The following is a 21,221-nucleotide window of genomic DNA, read 5'->3' as shown; positions in this document are numbered from 1 at the left end:
CTAATAAAGGAGCGAACATGAATTTTTCTAAACGCCCCCCACAAAACATACCAGACGTCATGAAACCGCACCATCAGGCCCACTAACCAGTGTTTTGCATTAGCCAAATCATTCTCTGTGGTGTGCACTTAGTAAATAAGTTTGACGGACTGATACTCTGCCGCAGAGGAATATGCCAGCGGACGAAAAGTTCCGCAACCCTCGATCCAAAATTCACGGGAGCCCTCTTCCCACTTCCCTCACGATTGCATCTCATATACTCCGTAACAGAAAAAAGGGATTTTTGCTCACGGTCTCCCCGGCAAGATCCATCGGCGCCGGTCGCCATGCGCTCCTCCCGCACCCTACTCCCCGCCTAGGGCACAAGTGCGACGTCGCCGCGCCGGCAGGGCAGCAGCTTGATGCCACCGCGCCTGCAGGATAGCAGCTTGACGCCTCCGCGCCGCCGCGTCGCCAGCCACGGCGAACGGCCCAATCCTGCCGGACACGATGTCCTGAACGCGCTCGTCGGCCCACTCCGCGTGGCCACCACATCCTGCACCGACCGACGATGCCGCGTCTTCTTCCACGAATTAGGTATTTATGTTTTATGCCGAATTTGAATATATCCTGATGCTCTGATGAACGACCTCTTCGTTGAGGATGACAATGGTTCAGAGACAACATCTCCCCTGCCCGTGTCTGATGCATGTGCAGAATAAAGTTAGACCATTGCAACGCACGCTGTACTGACATGTTTAGTGGAAACTATTCATCCATTGGGGTTGGTGCTGCTTTGGGTCGGCAGGAAAATGTGAAGAAGAAGCACTGACAACTTCATTGTGAGTCAAAGCTTCTGCTACATTGATGGTGAATTGAGTTATGTTGCTTCTTTTTCTTTCCTGATGTTGGCATTCCACACTTGAAGTGGTTTGGCGTGGAGGGAGAGTACAGTGCGATGGTGATTGATCTTCTTGGAAAATCCTAGAAGATTTGTTCAACTACTGCAGTAGAAGGTTTTCTTTGAAGACTGTGCTCCACTGATCAGATGGAGAGAACACAGTTGCTTCTTGCTGAATCTCTGTCCAAATCAGTATATTGTCGTTTCTTACTTTAGATGGATTTCTTGTGTGAATATATCCGTTCTTGCAAATGTTTCAGACTAATGAAGCCGACGACATGCATTCAAAGGGAATTTCTTCATCGTGATATAAAATAAAGCCTAATGAGGCCAATCAGGTTTGCATTTATATCTAGGTATTTGCTAATAAATTCTACAATCTTGACTCCATCTTGTTTGAAGGCAAATGTTGTTGATGTGTTCCGTTACTAAAACACAGTGCCTAAAGAGTTGTGGTTTTCGTTCCTGAAAGAAGGTCCAAGAACGAACTACTAATAAAGGAGCGAACATGAATTTTTCTAAACGCCCCCCACAAAACATACCAGACGTACTGAAACCGCACCATCAGGCCCACTAACCAGTGTTTTGCATTAGCCAAATCATTCTCTGTGGTGTGCACTTAGTAAATAAGTTTGACGGACTGATACTCTGCCGCAGAGGAATATGCCAGCGGACGAAAAGTTCCGCAACCCTCGATCCAAAATTCACGGGAGCCCTCTTCCCACTTCCCTCACGATTGCATCTCATATACTCCGTAACAGAAAAAAGGGATTTTTGCTCACGGTCTCCCCGGCAAGATCCATCGGGCGCCGGTCGCCATGCGCTCCTCCCGCACCCTACTCCCCGCCTAGGGCACAAGTGCGGCGTCGCCGCGCCGGCAGGGCAGCAGCTTGATGCCACCGCGCCTGCAGGATAGCAGCTTGACGCCTCCGCGCCGCCGCGTCGCCCAGCAGCCACGGCGAACGGCCCAATCCTGCCGGACACGATGTCCTGAACGCGCTCGTCGGCCCACTCCGCGTGGCCACCACATCCTGCACCGACCGACGATGCCGCGTCTTCTTCCACGAATTAGGTATTTATGTTTTATGCCGAATTTGAATATATCCTGATGCTCTGATGAACGACCTCTTCGTTGAGGATGACAATGGTTCAGAGACAACATCTCCCCTGCCCGTGTCTGATGCATGTGCAGAATAAAGTTAGACCATTGCAACGCACGCTGTACTGACATGTTTAGTGGAAACTATTCATCCATTGGGGTTGGTGCTGCTTTGGGTCGGCAGGAAAATGTGAAGAAGAAGCACTGACAACTTCATTGTGAGTCAAAGCTTCTGCTACATTGATGGTGAATTGAGTTATGTTGCTTCTTTTTCTTTCCTGATGTTGGCATTCCACACTTGAAGTGGTTTGGCGTGGAGGGAGAGTACAGTGCGATGGTGATTGATCTTCTTGGAAAATCCTAGAAGATTTGTTCAACTACTGCAGTAGAAGGTTTTCTTTGAAGACTGTGCTCCACTGATCAGATGGAGAGAACACAGTTGCTTCTTGCTGAATCTCTGTCCAAATCAGTATATTGTCGTTTCTTACTTTAGATGGATTTCTTGTGTGAATATATCCGTTCTTGCAAATGTTTCAGACTAATGAAGCCGACGACATGCATTCAAAGGGAATTTCTTCATCGTGATATAAAATAAAGCCTAATGAGGCCAATCAGGTTTGCATTTATATCTAGGTATTTGCTAATAAATTCTACAATCTTGACTCCATCTTGTTTGAAGGCAAATGTTGTTGATGTGTTCCGTTACTAAAACACAGTGCCTAAAGAGTTGTGGTTTTCGTTCCTGAAAGAAGGTCCAAGAACGAGGCTGCAGTACAGAAACATAAATTGACTGCTAAATTACTGGATACTTGGTCAGTTGGTCTATATACATTTCACTAATCATATTCACACAGCACATGATTAATATTTTTATTGTATTTGACGGCTTCAATTCCTTAATCTCTATTTACATTAATTTATCATAAGACAAAACTTAAGGTGTTTTCATGGACTATTTAACTTTACATGTCTGTCGAACATCAAAATATGCGGGTGCTAAGAACTGACTAGATCATTATTATTTGTGCATTGTGGTACCAAAGGAGCACTAGACCTTGCTCATTTGGAAATGTTGTTTAATCTGTTAGGCTAACACAGCCTATTTACATCGTTGACGTTTTCATTGATTTATGAACCAGCCTTTATCTATATTTGATAGTTGCAGCCTTGCAAGTATACCAAGTTGATAGTGAATACATCTTCAAAATCTGTGCTAATTGTTCACTTTATTTGGTAACTCATGTGTTATAGTGCTAGGAACAAAATCTAATATATTTTTGCGCAGGTGGATGTTCGTAGCAACATGTGTTTTGGAGGGCTTCATCAGGCTTGTCCAAATGACCTTCTCTATACAAAGGATTTTTTTTGTTCTAAAATTGCGTTGTAATGTCATATTTAGTCTTTTTCTTATATACTGTGTTAGACTAAAATCTTTTGGCGATGTTGCTTTCGAACAAAAACAATTTTGCATGATTGATTGTTTTTGAGGTGTCACAAGGATGTCACGAAAACACGAGAAATGTTTGTGGTTTGTCAAATTGACCTTTTAATCAACGGCCTCGAGAACTAAACATGTTAATCGCTCTTAGAATAGCGGCAAGAAAGAACATGAGACAAAGTGTTAATGAGTATAGACGTGCGTTGCACGTGCGATCTTACTAGTAGAACCTTAGTTATGAATTAAACAAGTTTTAGGTATTTTAATCCATTTTATAAAGTGGTCAATTTATTTGTGCAAAAGGTAAAACAAGTGATAGATTTGAAAATCTCACATTTTTCTGAAACCAGTGATATATTATATGTGAGGTTTTGAATTTGAAAGCCATTTGATTTGCAAACAAAATAGAATTGCAAAGGAATTAGAAGAACAGGATTTGGGAAACTAGGGTTTCTGCCATTTTGCACCGGGTAGGAGTCTGGCCACTGCTGCTGACAGCATGGCCCCAGTGCCACGTAAGCTCCAGCGTGGCACAAGGCAAAAAGGTGGGTTTTATTCCGCGCCCGCGGGGTTCGATGTCGGGTCGCTCCAGTGAGAGACGTGGCCGAGTGCCACTGCGATGCTGCTGTGTGTTTTATAAAAACCAGGGACTGGATCCAGATGAAGTGTGCGTTGACGTTAACTGAACTTTCATGTGAAAAACCGACACTTGCTGTCTGAAGGTTGACACTTGAACTGAAGAACGTGAAAGCAGTGGCGCGGCGGAGCAGATCATCGATGGTGTCCACATTCTGGCGGTGCTACGGTGTGGTGGAGATGGAGTTGAGCATGTACATGAGCTCGCGCATCGAATGGTACTGAAAGGGTGGCCTAAAGCTCACGGAAACAGCGGCGCACGTCGCCGGAATTCATGTCCGTGGCGGTGGCTTGCAGCGACATCTCGAATCGGTGAAGCGAGGAAGCAAACGAGCAGAAAAAAGGGTGGAGGTGATCTGGCTGCTCAATGCGAGGTTTCTGGGTGAAGGAAATGAGCGGCGGCGGGGCGTAGGCGAGGCCGCGGTCGCCGGACTCTGTGAAGAAGACGGCGGTGGTGAGGTTGATAGCGTGCAGACCCTGGCGCGGTTTGTTCCGTGAAGACGATGTCGAGGAAGAGGAAGAAGTGGCGGTTCTTTTCCCATTCTCAGGTTGGCTCGCGACGGTCCATGTCGACGGTGAGCTTGGCGACGAGCGGCGCATTTCTCTCGGGAACACACAGAGAAGGTGGAGAAGGAAGAAGGAGGCGGCGCGAAGAGGGAGAAGCAAGCTAAGGGCCGATCGATGGGGAGCTCCAGTACGTGTCGTCCATGGCGATGGTTTTACCCGATATGGTGGTCGTAGACGACGTGGAAAGGAAGAAGGTGCTCGCGTGGCGTACCTCTTCGGTAAAGGGCCACATGGGCTGCAGGGTAAACTGGGCCACCGGTTAGGTTAGCTGGTTGGGCTGGCTGGGTAGGGTTAGAAGGCTGGGTTGGTTTAGCTGGTTAGGGTTAGCTATGTTAGGTTTTCCCTTTTCTTTTATTTTTGTTACTATTTTCTGTTTTAAAAATCATTTTTCCTTTGAATTCTTTTCTGAAATTTTGAGGTGAGAAGATTTGGAAGTTTAAAAAGTGGAATTTAACTCAGAGAAGGCTCAGCCTTATATACCAACTACGGTAGGCTTGAGAGAGTAGAAGAAAAAGGAAAGGAGTGGGACATAGAGAAAAATGGAATAGCAAAAATATTTTGTATCAAAATATTTGGAAACCCTAAATATTTTTATTTGGAACCAAGACAGAACATTTTCAACATTCCAAAGAAAACACATTCTTAAGTTGATTAATTGCAAAGTAAGAGGTTAAAGAGAGGGGTTTAATATTAACCCATATTACTAGAAGTTTTGGCATGACCTTTTTGAAAATGGTCAAGTGGTAGAAAAAGGATAGGTAGGCTTTTCTTGTAACATCACAAGGGATGTAGCAAGAGGAAGAAACAAGAGAGAGAGAAAGAGAGGACAAGCACACAAAAAACAAAGCCAAAAGCCAAGTGCAATTTATTAAAACCAAAGGTGGTAATATGCATGAGTGCAATATGATGACATGTCGAAATGCAAGAAAAACACAAGGGATCTAGATTGATACTCTTGGGATGTTACAATCGTATCCTCTTCCTTTCCTTCATGCTATATTGTGCGCATAAGTCCCACGCAAATTACAACGGCAAGGCATAATGGCAACATAGTTTTTTGTGTGCTTTGTGGCTAGCTTGAGCATATTTGCCAAGCATGTATTGTCTGTGGGATGATGGTAGATGACCATTTTACAAAGAAATCATATGTTTATTTTAGCTTTTCCCTAAGATTCAACTTGAGTAGTATCACAGACCGTGATTGAGAAATGCAATGGATCAGATTAAACAAGAAGAGAGAATCATAAACTACTACATCAAATCTACATATACGAAAACAGGAGAGATGGAAGGAGCCACATTAATAAAAAGGAAGAAAATCCCATGATGATCAGGAGAAAAACAAAAGATCAACACCTCTCATTTTGGTGGGATGGCACTATCACAGTTACATTAATTGTGGCAACCAAGATAAAAGAGATCACCTTTTTTCATGGGCCTAGATAATGATGGTGTGGATTAATTTCATTAATCGAGAGAGAAAATCATCTATAGCATTCCACGAGGATATTCGCCTAATTATGCACGCATGCATGTGCGATCTTCCTACCATTTTGAAGATATAGTATATATGCTTGCGTGCATGTGTCGTACACAATTAGAGAATCTTTGAGAGCCTAAGGCCTTGCCAGTACAATTTCCATGGGAATCATGTTCTCACTCTATCTTCTCACCAAGAAAGCTTAAATAATAATCTAGTAACCAAGGTTAAGGTTATGGTGGAGTGACTGGCGGGAAAAGGCTTTTTTTTAGGAGAGAGATCCGCATCCACATCTTGCTACAAAGCATCACAATATTATTGGTGACTGTAAATTCTCAATAGTGCTTTACCATCAAATCTTCTTAATGCATGAGACCGACATATATGATTCTACTCCATTTGAATGTGATGGAAGAACCAAAACTTAATTTGTGATTTTCATTTATATATTCTCCCTTGTAAGTGGCAAAGGGAGATGGACACCAACGATCGCCCCATGGACCAAAAATGCTTTTACTGCAATTTTTTGCATGTGCAAATTTTTTGTGGGTCTAGGTGTAGGTGAGCTTGTGTTTCCAATTGTTATTTTACCTCTGCGGCCTTCCTACTGCCCTACAACTGCAGGCTCAGAGTGATCGCCATGGAGGTGTGGACCTCCATGAAGAGGAGATTGAGAATGACGGTTAAAGATTTGGCAATCAATAATATGCTTAAATCATGCTCCATAAGGAGACGCCAATGACAAGTAGAACTATACAAGATTGTTACAATGTAGATGGATAACCTTGAGATGTCAGTCGAAGACTTGATCAGAAAAACTTAATCTGGCAACATTTATGTGGATAAGTTGGTCTAAGAAACAAAATGTACCCCTTCAAAAAAAATCAATATACACACGCAGCTAGCATAGTGGTTACACTACCTGTCCGAGGTTATCGGTTCGAACACTTGGTAACGCATATTTTCCCTTTGCGGTGCTTTTTTTTTCTAACACACCACTTATGCGCCAGAAATGAGTCATATTAGTACACACTACTAAAATTAGATAGTTTGTTAGAACTATCAGTGACGGCTCTTCGCTCGCCCTCACTCATTAATAGTACTACTGATGGGTTTTTTTACCTGTCGGCATAGTTCTTGTAAGAGAGGGTGTATCTGGCATAGTGTACATCACCCTATGCTTGGGGTCTGACAAGTGGAGCTCAACTCCACTAGGCTGCACCTACACTGTGGCTACCATTTATCATTATAAGTTTTTTGCATTTCGATGATTATGATCTGAAGTTTGTCATTTCATTTATCATTTGCTATTCCCTTCGGTATTTAGCATTGTATTTTCATTAGTGGAGAATTTGCATATTTCACTCACTGGTAGAAAAACAGGCTTCCGGTGAGCCCCATAAGTCGCGAAGCTATAGGAACCGCGACTAATGGGACCTTTAGTCGCGGTTCGGGAGGCGAACCGCGACCAAAGGCCTGGGCCCAGGGCGCTCGGTGGCCAGCCGGTGCACGTGGGGGGCTTTAGTCGCGGTTGGCCAGGCCAACCGCGACTAAAGGTGCCCGAAGGCCTTTAGTCGCGGTTGGCCAGGCCAACCGGGACTAAAGCCCCTCCCCTATATATACCCATCCAGCAGCCAACACTTAGCCATTTGGAGCCATTCTCTTCACAAACTTCACAAGTGGGTGTTAGGTTTGCTTTTGGTTCCTCTTATGCACATAAGGTGTTTGATGAAATGCCCCAAGAGGATGAAACAAACATGATATGAAGTGTTGGAGCCACATATGAGCTTTCTCATTTATTTTTTCCTCCTCGATCGCGGTTATCAACTTGAACCTTTGATGTGTCGTTGATAAAATATGCATGTGTGTGTAGTTCATTGTTTAATTTATATTGTTTGTAGCTAGTTAGTTTAACGAATGCATGATGGTTAATTATATATTTTATATTATAATAATGCAGATGAATCGACAATGGATGTACGGTAACCGACTCTCCGGCGAGTTCAGTACGGGTTTGAAAGATTTCCTCGTAGTGGCTAATGCGAACAAGCAGGGGGGTTTTGTTATCTGTCCATGTGTTAACTGTAAGAATCAGAAGGGTTACTCTTCCTCAAGAGATGTTCACATGCACCTGCTTCGGCACGGTTTCATGCCAAGCTATAATTGTTGGACCAAGCATGGAGAAAGAGGGGTTATAATGGAAGAAGATGAAGAAGGGGATGATTTCATCGATGAAAGCTATCTTGCTCATTTCGGTGATACTTTCATGGAGGATGCTGAAGGTGAAGGGGAAGGTGAAGGGGAAGGTGAAGAAGAGGCACGTGATGATCCCGTTGATGATCTTGGTCGGACCATTGCTGATGCACAGAGACGCTGCGAAACTGAAAAAGAGAGGGAGAATTTGGATCGCATGTTAGAGGATCACAGGAAGGCGCTGTACCCCGGATGCGATGATGGTCTGAAAAAGCTGGGCTGCACACTGGATTTGCTGAAATGGAAGGCACAGGCAGGTGTAGCTGACTCGGCATTTGAAAACTTGCTGAAAATGTTGAAGAATATGTTTCCAAAGAATAACGAGTTGCCCGCCAGTATGTACGAAGCAAAGAAGGTTGTCTGCCCTCTAGGTTTAGAGGTTCTGAAGATACATGCATGCATCAACGACTGCATCCTCTACCACGGTGAATACGAGAATTTGAATGAATGCCCGGTATGCACTGCATTGCGTTATAAGATCAGAGGCGATGACCCTTGTGACGATGTTGAGGGCCAGAAACCCAGGAAGAGGGTTCCCGCCAAGGTGATGTGGTATGCTCCTATAATACCACGGTTGAAACGTCTGTTCAGGAACAAAGAGCATGCTAAGTTGTTGCGATGGCACAAAGAGGACCGTAAGTCGGACGGGGAGTTGAGACACCCCGCAGATGGAACGCAATGGAGAAAGATCGACGGAGAGTTCAAAGATTTTGCAGCTGACGCAAGGAACATAAGATTTGGTCTAAGTACGGATGGCATGAATCCTTTTGGCGAGCAGAGCTCCAGCCATAGTACCTAGCCCGTGACTCTATGCATCTACAACCTTCCTCCTTGGTTGTGCATGAAGCGGAAGTTCATTATGATGCCAGTGCTCATCCAAGGTCCGAAGCAACCCGGCAACGACATCGATGTGTACCTAAGGCCATTAGTTGATGAACTTTTACAGCTATGGGGCAGGCCTGGTGTCCGTGTGTGGGATGAGCACAAAGAAGAGGAATTTGACCTACGAGCGTTGCTTTTCGTAACCATCAACGATTGGCCTGCTCTTAGTAACCTTTCGGGACTGTCAAATAAGGGATACAATGCATGCACGCACTGCTTACATGAGACTGAAAGTGTACATTTGCCAAATTGTAAGAAGAACGTGTACCTTGGGCATCGTCGATTTCTTCCGAAAGGTCATCCAGTAAGAAAGAAAGGCAAGCATTACAACGGCAAGGCAGATAAACGGCCGAAGCCTGCGGAACACTGCTTGGTGCTGAGGTATTTGATATGGTCAAGGATTTGAAAGTCATCTTTGGAAAGGGTCTGGCGGACAATCGGTTCCGAAGGGAGCTGACGGGCACGCAGCCATGTGGAAGAAGAAATCTATATTCTGGGAGCTAGAATATTGGAAAGTCCTAGAAGTCCGCTCTGCAATCGACGTGATGCACGTTACGAAGAATATTTGCGTGAACATCCTAAGCTTCTTGGGCGTGTATGGGAAGTCAAATGATACAAGGGAAGCACGGCAGGACCAGCAAAGTTTGAAAGACCCTGATGACCGGCATCCGGAACGGTTTCAAGGTCGTGCCAGCTACGCTCTGACCAAAGAAGAGAAGGTCATCTTTTTTGAATGCCTGAGCAGTATGAAGGTCCCGTCAGGATTCTCGTCCAATATAAAGGGAATAATAAACATGGCGGAGAAAAAGTTCCAAAACCTGAAGTCTCACGACTGCCACGTGATTATGACGCAATTGCTTCCGATTGCTTTGAGGGGGCTCCTGCCGGAAAATGTTCGAGTAGCCATTGTGAAGCTATGTGCATTCCTCAATGCAATCTCTCAGAAGGTAATCAATCCAGAAGTTCTACCACGGTTACAGAACGATGTGATCCAATGTCTTGTCAGTTTCAAGTTGGTGTTCCCGCCATCCTTCTTCAATATTATGACGCACCTCCTGGTTCACCTAGTCGATGAGATTTCCATTCTCGGTCCTGTATTTCTACACAATATGTTCCCCTTCGAGAGGTTCATGGGAGTATTAAAGAAATATGTTCGTAACCGTGATAGGCCAGAAGGAAGCATCGCCAAGGGCTATGGAAATGAGGAGGTAATTGAGTTTTGTGTTGACTTTGTTCCTGACCTTAAGCCGATTGGTCTTCCTCAATCGCGGCACGAGGGGAGACTAAGTGGAAAAGGCACGATCGGAAGGAAATCAACGATATGTATGGACGGCCATTCTCTGATCAAGCACACCACACGGTTCGACCAATTCCAGCTTGGTGGCTCCGTACTTTGAGAAACACAAGAATATTTTACGCTCGGACAACCACAGGAAGCCTGAATCCTGGATTAGGAAGGCCCACATGGAGACTTTCGGCAGTTGGTTGAGAAAACATTTAATGAGTGACGATCATGTTGTAGATCAGCTGTACATGTTGGCCAAGACACCATCTTTGACTATAACGACTTTCCAAGGGTACGAGATAAATGGGAATACATTTTACACGATCGCCCAAGATAAAAAGAGCACCAACCAAAACAGTGGTGTCCACTTTGATGCAGCAACCGAGAATGGGCAAAAGGTCACATATTATGGTTACATAGAGGAGATATGGGAACTTGACTATGGACCCTCCTTTAGGGTCCCTTTGTTCCGGTGCAAATGGTTCAAGCTAACAGGAGGTGGGGTAAAGGTGGACCAGCAATACGGAATGACAATGGTGGATTTCAACAATCTTGGTTACCTTGACGAACCATTCGTCCTAGCGAAAGATGTCGCTCAGGTTTTCTATGTGAAGGACATGAGTAGCAAACCGAGGAAACGGAAAGATAAGAAAACGATCAGTACATCATGCGATGATCCAAAGCGCCACATTGTTCTTTCAGGGAAAAGAAACATCGTGGGAGTGGAGGACAAGACAGACATGTCAGAAGATTATAATATGTTTGCTGAAATTCCGCCCTTCAAAGTGAACACCGACCCAAGCATTAAGTTAAATGATGAGGATGCTCCATGGATACGGCACAATCGTAAGCAAGCAGGGACACAAGGGAAGAAATGATGTGTAATAATTTATTGTACCAAACTTTGTTGAATGAATCATGTGAATTATATTACCCGTGATGTGTTTGGTGTCCATTTTCGAATGATTCAATTGACTCGAGATAGCACTGATGATACATGAAATTTGGAGTGATTCAGTCATACTCCTGCATACAGGAAATTTGGAGTGACTAAGTCATACTCCTGCATACATGAAATTTGGAGTGACTAAGTCATACTCCTGCATACAGGAAATTTGGAGTGACTAAGTCATCTCCTGCATACATGAAATTTGGAGTGATTTAGTCATACTCCTGCCTAGGCGTATAATATGCATACTCGTAGTCTTCATAGCCGCCGCCGTTGTACTGGTAGTCGTCGCCTTCTAAGTTGTCGGCGTCGTCGTCGCTGCTGTCGTCGCTGTCGTCGGGCGGCGCTCGTGGCTCGAACTGAGGGTAGCGCAGGCGGGGGATATCGCCGGCCGTGATGTAGTCCATGACGCTCTGCAGAGTCCGGCCATACCACCATAGCCGACGGCCGGCCTCGTGGAAGTTTCCAGGAGGCAGACCGTCCTCCTCATACCTGGCGAGCGCCCTCTCACGCCGATTGATGAAGAAGGCGTCCCAAGTATGCTGGTTATCGGGATGCCAGCGGGGATTCATCCGCTGCTCCGGCGTGAGGTCGAGGTAGTAGTGGTTCGTGATGGCCGCCCGGCGCGCAGTACCCTGAGGGACGGGAGGGACCGGCACGCCACCGGCGCTTAGGCTCCAGCCGGCAGGGACGCGGTAGCCCGGTGGGCAAGGGTAGTTCGAGGCGCAAAGCTCCTCCACCTGCTGGTAGGTTAGAGTGGGTGCAGTGGAAGCCATGAGAGAGTGATGAGAGATTGTAGACATGTGATAATGCTGGCCAAGCCGGGCTACCTATATGTAGTGACAAATGGCGGGAAAAATGGGAGCGGGAAGACAGGAGGCGGGAAGAAAGAGGCGGGAAGAAAGTGGCGGGAAGAAAGAGGCGGGAAGAAAGTGGCGGGAAGAAAGTGGCGGGAAGAAAGTGGCGGGAAGAAAGTGGCGGGAAGAAAGAATTTTTTGATATATTATTTTTCTGATTTTTTTGATATATTATTTGTATTTTTAAGAATTTGAATTGAATTAGTTTTATTTTTTTGATTTTTTTTGATATATTATTTGTATTTTTAAGATTTAGAAATGAATTAGTTTTATTTTCCTGAATTTTTTCATATATTATTTGTATTTTTAACATTTAGAAATGAATTAGTTTTAATTTTCTGAATTTTTTGATATAATATTTGTATTTTTAAGATTTTGAATTGAATTAGTTTTTTTTTTCTGAATTTATTGATATATTATATGTATTTTTCAGATTTTGAAATGAATTAGTTTTATTTTTCTTTACTTTTTGATATATTATTTGTAATTTGAAAAAGAAAAGTAATTTGAAAAAGAAAAGTAATTTAAAAAAGAAAAGTAATTTGAAAAAGAAAAGTAATTTGAAAAAATACCTTTAGTCGCGCTAAACCTTATCTGAACCTTGAGGGTGAAGATGAAGGGCGCCGTCAGCAAGATGATGCCGAAGAAACGTCGATAAACGACGATCTTCAATTGGAAGTAGCAACCACCTCCGGCGCCGAGGTATATATATACATTGAGCCTCTGGTGATACAAACTAACTGATTTGAATAAATATGTGTGTACTAACGCGCGCGACTCTCTTTCTTATTTTATCCCTCGGCCGGATCGTCGAAAAAATCGAGTACGTCGTCAAAGCGTGGCGCAACCAAGACGATGAAACCAAACGAAACATGCACCATCGAGGTTGTCGAGGAAGCAACCGGCAGGCCGCTGGAGCCCAGCAAGAACGCCACCAAGTTTATCAGCCAATGCGGAGCCGTTGTTAGAGACAACGTCTCGATCACCGTCCAGGAGTGGAATGAGCCAAAGAAGGCACGTCTTGGTTTCACTTTTGTCGATAAGAGAACAAAAAAAGATTGCTTCAACAAGCTTATGGAACATTTCGTTCTACCTCCGGAATACCGCAAATACGATGAGAAGGGTAACAAGATTCAGGAAAACAAGGAGAGGTGCAAGCTAGTCAAACAGTTCGCTCTTTCTAAGATGTCCAACGCATTCCGGAAATACAAGCAAAATCTAGCCCATGACTTTGTCAAGCAGGGCAAGACTCCGGATTTCAAAGGACAATATGAGAAACTGCAACATGATTGGCCAGAATTTGTGAAGCAAAAGAAATCGGAGCAGTTCCTTGAAATATCAAAAAAAAAATAAGGAGAATGCGGCCAAGAAGGAGTACAATCATATTATGGGGCCAGGAGGGTATCGCTTTTGGCAGCCTAGGTGGGAGAAGATGGAGAACGAGCTGAGGGCGCGAGGAATCCGTCCAGGTACGGAGGGATGGGACCCAAGGGCCAAAAGCTGGTGGTACGGGCATGGGGGATCGGCCCGAACCCGGAGACAGGGGAGTGTGTTTATCAGGGCAAAATAATTAAACCCACCCAAAAGCTTATTGAGGCAATGAGGGATGCTCAAGAGGGGAGGATCAAGTTCAACAGAGAGAACGACGCCCTGACAAAAGCCCTCGGGAATCCTGAACATGGAGGACGTGTACGAGGCATGGGGCCCATTCCGTGGAAATTAGGGTTCCCCCAGAACGATGACCCGTACGGTTACAGAAGCCGTAAGAGAAAGATGGATCGGGATGCAGATGTTGTGGCGCAGTTGGTAACGGAAATGGATGTGATGAAGAAAACCGTGAGTGTACTAGTAGCCGAAAGAGATGCAGCTCGGGCGCAGCATGAAGATCATCCAATGGATCTCGGAAGCCAGCAGCAGAGAAGAAGCAGCGTGGCTTCCACGGAGGCCTCACCGGCTGGTGCACCGACGATCGAAATTACTGCACCGGAGCCTCTGGTGATCGAAATTACTGCACCGGAGCCTCCTCGCTACCCCGTGGACGATATAAAGGAGATGAAAGCATGTCATCTGTATTATCCTATCGGGAACATGTCCATGAAGGTAGCCATCGGCAGTGCTTTACCACCTGGAGCACTCCACCACAACAACCCCATTCAAGATGGCTATGCTCGTGTCACGGTGGAGGAGATAGTCCAAGGGTTTGAGGACCTGGACATTGACATTGCTACACCTGAAGGGGCGAAAAGACTTGGAGATGTCAAGCGCCAGTTCGTTCTATGGCAGAAGAAGTTTATCAAGTTTCCAGGCGAGGCGCCAACAAGTCCACCCCCCTACGGTGGTGGTGGTGGCGGCGGTGGCGGTGGTGGTGGTGCTTCACCTACACCTCCTTCACGTCAGCCGACGCCGCCCCCCAATTCACCTCCGGCGGGTAAGCAGCCGCCGCCCCCTAGTCCGCCCTGGGCGGGTAAGCAGAAGACGCCCCCCAATGCACCTCCGGCGAAGAAGCAGAAGCAGTCCTGGGTTATTAACCCGGACCCTTATGTACCTAGAACCACAAAGATACCAGAGCCATCACTGAAGCCTCTCCCCACAAGGCCTTGGGAACGTAGTGCCGAGGAAGTCGACGCACACGCGGCTGCTGATTATGAGAAATGGAAGGCGGACTGCAAGAAGAAAAGAGAGCCCGAGCCCAAGCAAGTATTTTTTGACAAGGAAAAGAGCTGGGCTAAGTCATTTTTGAACACACCGTCCCAAGCCGCGAAGAATCTGCCTGACGACTATTTACGTGAACTTCGTAGGCAAGCACTCGCGTTCAAGAGGAACCAAGAGTTGGCGGAGAAGAAAGCCTTGGAGGAGGCCGAGAAAAAATTAGAAAGGGGGAAAGAAGTTGCCCAGCTCGGGGAACAAAGTAAACAATCGATCGCCCCGCTCATAGTGCAAGCCGCTGGTCCGGATGCCCCTGATATCATAGCAGCTGCGGCAGCACATGGATTGACTATGCGAGTGCCAGAGAACAAGCGGCCGACTTAGGTATCCCTCTTCGTGCACTGTTAGGCCTTGATGAGGCGCCAATGAAGGACGTAGTATTTACATATGTGAAGAATGGCCCTCTCGTCGAGCCTGCGCAGGAAGAGGATCTACCTCGACAAATAAAAGGTCTGCTAAATTGGTACAAGGGTTACATAAAACTTAAAAATACCAAAGACTATATTTATGCGGAAGTTAGATATGAGCATCACTTCAAACATTACTATATAACAATTCATCGGAGTGAATTGTTCCAGCTGTTCAATCTGCGCGACCTCGACAAATCTATCATCAGTTGCTACGTTCTGTAAGTGATTTATTAATTTCTACCCCATCTAGTTCATTGCCTGCACTATATATATATATATATATATATATATATATATATATATATATATATATTGTCCTAACTATCTGTTTGTGTACGCTATTATGCAGAATGAAGAAGCGGGAAATGCGAATAAGGAACATCCATGATGTTGGGTTCATTGACCCACAAATCGTTAATTCATATGTGTTAGAACACCACCCCGCCGACGTGGAGGATGACCTGTGGCGGTTTTTTAGAAAACAGGAACTCAAAAGTGATATTCTATTTCCTTACCATTTTGGATGAGTGTTTCTGTCTTGAGCACATTCTCTTTTGTTTACTCCATGCATGGTATGTGGCTAATCGATGAGTTATGCATGACTGTGCATGTATCGTGTCCGCAGGTTCCACTGGATTCTTATGGTAATTCAATTTCACACCTCCACAGTTCTCGTCCACGACTCTCTGAATATGGATCCGGCGCTTTGGGCCGACATGAGAAAAATGATGCAAATGTAATTATTTTCATTCATTTGTGCTCTATATCGATCGGCCTATTTCGTTCATCATTTCCTAATATCAAGTAACTAATTAATAACTCTCTTGTTCATTTAATTTTCTTTGCCTCGTAGGGTTTGGAGACGGTTCGTAGATAAAAAGGTCGGTGAATTCAAAAAAGAGCTACAATTTAAAATGGCAGTGCGGACGACTGGGGATATTCAGCCACCGGGGACCAATCTATGTGGATACTATGTTTGTGAGAGGATCCGGAGATACTGCAATGAGCGGGACCAGAAGTGTGAGAACAACATCATGAGGAATAACCTCCGGAAGACGCTTAGTCCAGAAGCTCGCTTCCGACCACTTCAAGAGGAACTAGCTGGATGGTTGGCGAGGGAAGTCATCGATCCTAGAGGAGAACACTATGTAGAGGACGTAGAACTTCATATGCACTAAATTATGGATGGAAACTTGTTCAAAATTGTATATGGTCATCCGATATTGAATATATATTGTATATTCCTCTTGAATTCTTTTTGGTTCTAATTTCAAATTTGTTTGAAATTGTACATTCATATGCATGTATGTAGTACCGTAGAATATGTGAAACTCCTTCAAAATTAAAACCCAAAAGAAATAAAACAATACAAATTAAAAAGAAACCAGATTTAGGGGGAGGGGGGCTAAACCCTAAACCCTGCGGAGGCCTTTAGTCGCGGTTGGCCAGAAGAACCGCGACTAAAGGTCCTCCGCCACAGCGCCGCTGCGGCCCACGTGGACGGGCCTTTAGTCGCGGTTCGTAAGGAACCGCGACTAAAGGGGGGGGCCTTTAGTCGCGCTACTTTGGTCGCGGTTGCGCAACCGCGACTAATGACAGTTGCGAACCGCGACAAAAGGCCCTTTTTCCACCAGTGACTATTATATCAAAATTTCGTAAACTGAAATTTAATCGGCCCATTGATTTTACCATCACCCATCGATTCATACCTATCGTGATAACGACGTCATGTCATTCAATGTAGTGGGATATACACATTGGTCTGCACATTTTACATCATTCAGTGGAGGATATTTATGGAACATCATTAAAGTGACATATGCATTCATGGATGTTAAGCACCTCTCGTGTTGTAAGTACTTTGTGGAAATAAAGGTGGAAATAAAAAAGTAAAGGATAAGGCAAAATGGAAAAAAGGTGGAAATCATAAGACAGGTGATATTTTTCCACCATCTCTTCTTAATGAGTGAGACCGGCGTATATCATTCTAATCTGTTTGAAAGTGAAAGTGGGATAAAAATTAAGATGCCATTTTATTTTTAATATTCTAATTTATCAGTGGTGGAGGGACGGGGACAACAACGCTGCCCCACCAACCACAAGTCTTTTTCTACCCTTTTGATTTTTCAAAGTCTCAAAAAAGTAAAAAAATATATATATAGGGTCGCACTATTCCGCAACCGGTGCTCAGAATATTCTGAGTACCACCCGGCCGTATAAGGGGCCGAATGTACTAGAATTCAGAAAAAAAGAGCAACTGAACCGGTCGTCTCGGACCTCCCGCTCGCGGACGCGCCTCGCCTCGAGCCATGGCTTCGAACTCCCGCTAGCCACCATGGCTTCCTGGCACAGCTACCATGCCTTCCTGGCACCGCCACCACCCATTGCTCGGGCTCCTCTCCCGCCGGGCCGGCTTACCCCAAGCGCCACATCTCCTTGCCAAAGGCACAGTTCCCGTCACCCAGCTGCCCCTGCGTCACCTACACCTGTGCTTCCCACCTCCCTTTGCCATTGTGCGCCGCCATGGCATCCCGCTGCCGGGCGCGCCCCCTTCCTGCCCCAAATACCCACCGCCGGACCTACCCCAAATCCCCACCACCACCGCAAATCCCCACCGCGGCCAGCTCATTCCCCCGCCACTGGCGCTCCTCCTCGCGGGGTCGGGAATGCCCCTACTTCCTCCCACCTCCATCTGCCAACCACAGTTCCTCGCGCTGCCCTCTCCACCTGCACCGCCATGGGCTCCTGCCTCCCCCCGCGGTAGTCCGTCCTAGGCTCTCCCCATTCCTCGCCGCCCAGCTCCCTCCGCCAACCACAGTTCGTCGCGCTGCCCTCTCCACCTGCACCGCCATGGGGGCCAGCACCGGCTGCCGCCCTCCCGTGCTGCCTCTAACCTGGTGTGGGGCCCCGGACTAGCTGTCCGAAACACCCGTTATGTGTTCGTATTCACGATCCCATGATCAGTGTGTCGTGAAAGCATAACTGAACTGGTATCAAATTACATCATCCATTACAATACCGAATAAAAAGATTACAACAGGTCACATGACCAATAGTTACATAAGAGCCACAATGGCAGGAGATCAACAACCACACATCGGAAATACTTCAGACGAAAGTGTTCGCAGGTCCCAAGTCATGCCATAACCCTACAGGTAACTGACTGGGAATACATTCCTAACTCGCATAGACGTCGTCAACTCCTTATTCATCTGTCGAACTCCACCAAGTCTGGCCAATTAAATAGCCAGGGACAAAGCCATGAGTACATTATGAATTGTACTCGCAAACCACCTTAGAGAGAGTGAAGGATATGCAATTTGGCAGTAGCAAGGAATAGGCACTATTCTAGGGTTACAAGGAGTGAGAGATAATTTCTCTCGAGAGTATGACATCTCTATATCTTTGTTGAAAAACCTTTTCGAAAATAAGTTTCTTTTGAAGACTAATAGGTAAGGATGACTCATTTTCTTATCCGTCCATCTCAGTATGACCAAAACAACTTTTCCAAATTTTCCACCATACCTCCCAGGTACATTTTCCCAGTCCCACTGGTATACTGTTCCAAACACATTTTTCGAAAAACACTTTTATAAACCACATTTTCTTTAATGCTAAGCAGCTTCCATTCCCACGTCCATAACCGCGGACACGGCTATTCGGATAGTTTTACACTCTGCAGAGGTTGTACACTTTCCCCACAAGATCCGAATACTTATTGTGTGGGCATCATCCCTGCATAACAACATATGCCACGACAAGCACCCGATCGTAGTTTTTCGCTTGCTCGCCTTAGCCTAAGACATGCCGCCTAGAGTTGTACCTCCCAACACCAGAGTTCGAGGGGCCGTTTACCCAGGAGTTGCAAAGTCCCCAGCCAGCTCGACCCTCCGGAATGCCGTGACCAACCGCAGGGCATCTTTAAATGGGAGCTCATAGGTTGTACCCCTGCCATCTGTACGAAATGGAAAGGCGTCCCCAGTACATCGGGAAGGCCACAGTCGATAGGTGTCCATGCTTGGACTACCCCTTACACTTGCAGGACCCAAAATAAGGCGAGACAAACTACTACGCTACGCCTGTTCCATTAGGGGTAATGTGGTTGCACTGGCTAGGTCCGGTTAGGTACTCAGTAACCAAAGTTTTTCGAAAACCAATTTTATCTCCAATCACCTCCAGCAAAACTTCTTCTCAAAAATATTTCCTTCTTCAATAATTTCTCACTTGGGCAGGGTTGCCCCATTCTAAGGTTTTCGAAGAACTTCTTTTCTCGAAACCTTTTTCATAAGTGGAAACACTGGTGCACCGCGAGCGGTGTGCACCATGTCCATGGTGACGAGCTCGGGCATGTATTGGCCAGTGTGGCAGTGCGGTCTGGTGCGTCGTGGAGAGCTGAGTCCAGTCCAGCCAGGGGTGAGGAAAGGTGTGTGCTCGGATGCTCGAAACCCAACCATCTCTGCCATAGAGAAGAGGTGGTTGATACGAGTTAAATGATGAGCAAGTGTCGTGGAGGGGTGCTGAGGTACTGCAGAGGGCTACGGTGTCGTGCCTTGTAGTGTTGAGGCATTGAAAGGGATTAGAGAGGAGGCGGGGTTTGGGAACTTGATGGGCATCCTCAGACATGGTGATCACGCACACGATCATCTCCTCCATCTCTGATAGTGTCCTCAATCTAATGTCTCAAAATATAAAAGGCAATCAATCCCTAGCCATAGCATCAACCACACAAACAACACATAGCAGCAAACCACTAAATCATGGACACTAAACATTTGAAACATATAGCATCTAGGGCAAGATGGTTATTTTGCTAAAAAGGCTCTGCCTCACAACAAATCATAATTTACACAAGCAAAGGTGGCTAATGACTCTTAGAAACCACCAGAAGGATTCTGGTGCCAAAGTTCATTATAAAATATTTTAAACAAAAACAACCCGACTTCCTTAGGGGTAAATAAGCAAAACACCAAATTAACAAGCTACCGTAGAACAATACACACAAAAATTTGGTAAAGTCATAGAGAGTAAGGTTTGATTTTATAAAACCACAGGAATTGGATTCACTCAAATTGAGGTTTTAAAACAAGAGATATAATTTTTCTAAAACCAGAAATGGCTTAAGTGCTACTGAAATGGCCTAAAACTTTCTGTGACTAACTAAAATACAAAAAAAGTGTCTACTGGAAGCTATTCACAGAGAGAACTCATCTCCACTGGAATTGCTCAAAAATAAGCTTTTAAATAATTTTAAACATTTTAGCAAGACAGAAACTAGAGCAATCCATTTTTAAACCACACAGACATCAGAGCATATCAAACCAGTAACAAACATACCAATAGATAGATACTCAAAATTGTGATCCACCAAAACTGGTTTGGCATTTTTCGGAGCTATAAAATAATTATCACAATTTTTATACTAAAAAGGGTACTCTGTTTTCGCTATAAAATTCCCAGAAATAAAATATAGGTCACAAAAATATTTCCTCTGACCTAGATAAAGCCTAACATAAAATCTACCTGGGGGACTTGGTTTTGTTGCAAAAACATTTTTATTTTGAATTATGAGATTTGGAACAGAAATGAATTTTTAAATGATTTATACCAAAGCTAGGGCTGGTAGCAAGATTTTTCACAGAAAAAGGAAAAAGGAGGCGTCCAGGCCAAAACGGCCGAGCCTGGGCCATGCAGCAAGGCCGGCCCACGGACACAACATGCGTGCACGGGAGGTCGCGGTTCAAACGACCCGGTGGGGCTCGCCGATCTGCCACCATGCAAG

General features: G+C 45.3%; 2 long non-coding RNA genes across 7 annotated transcripts; both read left to right on the top strand.

The window, feature by feature from the left end:
* The first annotated feature begins 475 nt into the window (after window positions 1–475).
* LOC139831883 (uncharacterized) lies at window positions 476–1,218 on the top strand. Of its 2 annotated transcripts, XR_011746398.1 has the most exons (3): window positions 476–821; window positions 908–995; window positions 1,141–1,218. It is a non-coding gene; the product is annotated as an uncharacterized lncRNA (long non-coding RNA). The 2 variants fall into 2 exon arrangements; XR_011746289.1 differs by having other exon boundaries at window positions 908–1,218.
* Window positions 1,219–1,852: 634 nt separating this feature from the next.
* LOC139829899 (uncharacterized) lies at window positions 1,853–3,517 on the top strand. 5 transcript variants are annotated; one of them, XR_007875864.2, is made up of 5 exons: window positions 1,853–2,197; window positions 2,284–2,371; window positions 2,517–2,594; window positions 2,696–2,791; window positions 3,265–3,517. It is a non-coding gene; the product is annotated as an uncharacterized lncRNA (long non-coding RNA). The 5 variants fall into 5 exon arrangements; XR_011746137.1 differs by having other exon boundaries at window positions 2,696–3,517; XR_011746149.1 differs by having other exon boundaries at window positions 2,517–2,791.
* The last annotated feature ends 17,704 nt before the right edge of the window (window positions 3,518–21,221 follow it).

The sequence above is a fragment of the Lolium perenne genome, chromosome 1 (assembly GCF_019359855.2).
Source record: "Lolium perenne isolate Kyuss_39 chromosome 1, Kyuss_2.0, whole genome shotgun sequence".
NCBI lineage: Eukaryota > Viridiplantae > Streptophyta > Magnoliopsida > Poales > Poaceae > Lolium > Lolium perenne.
Note: the sequence above shows the minus strand (reverse complement) of the source record. Positions and strands in the feature narration are given on the sequence as shown.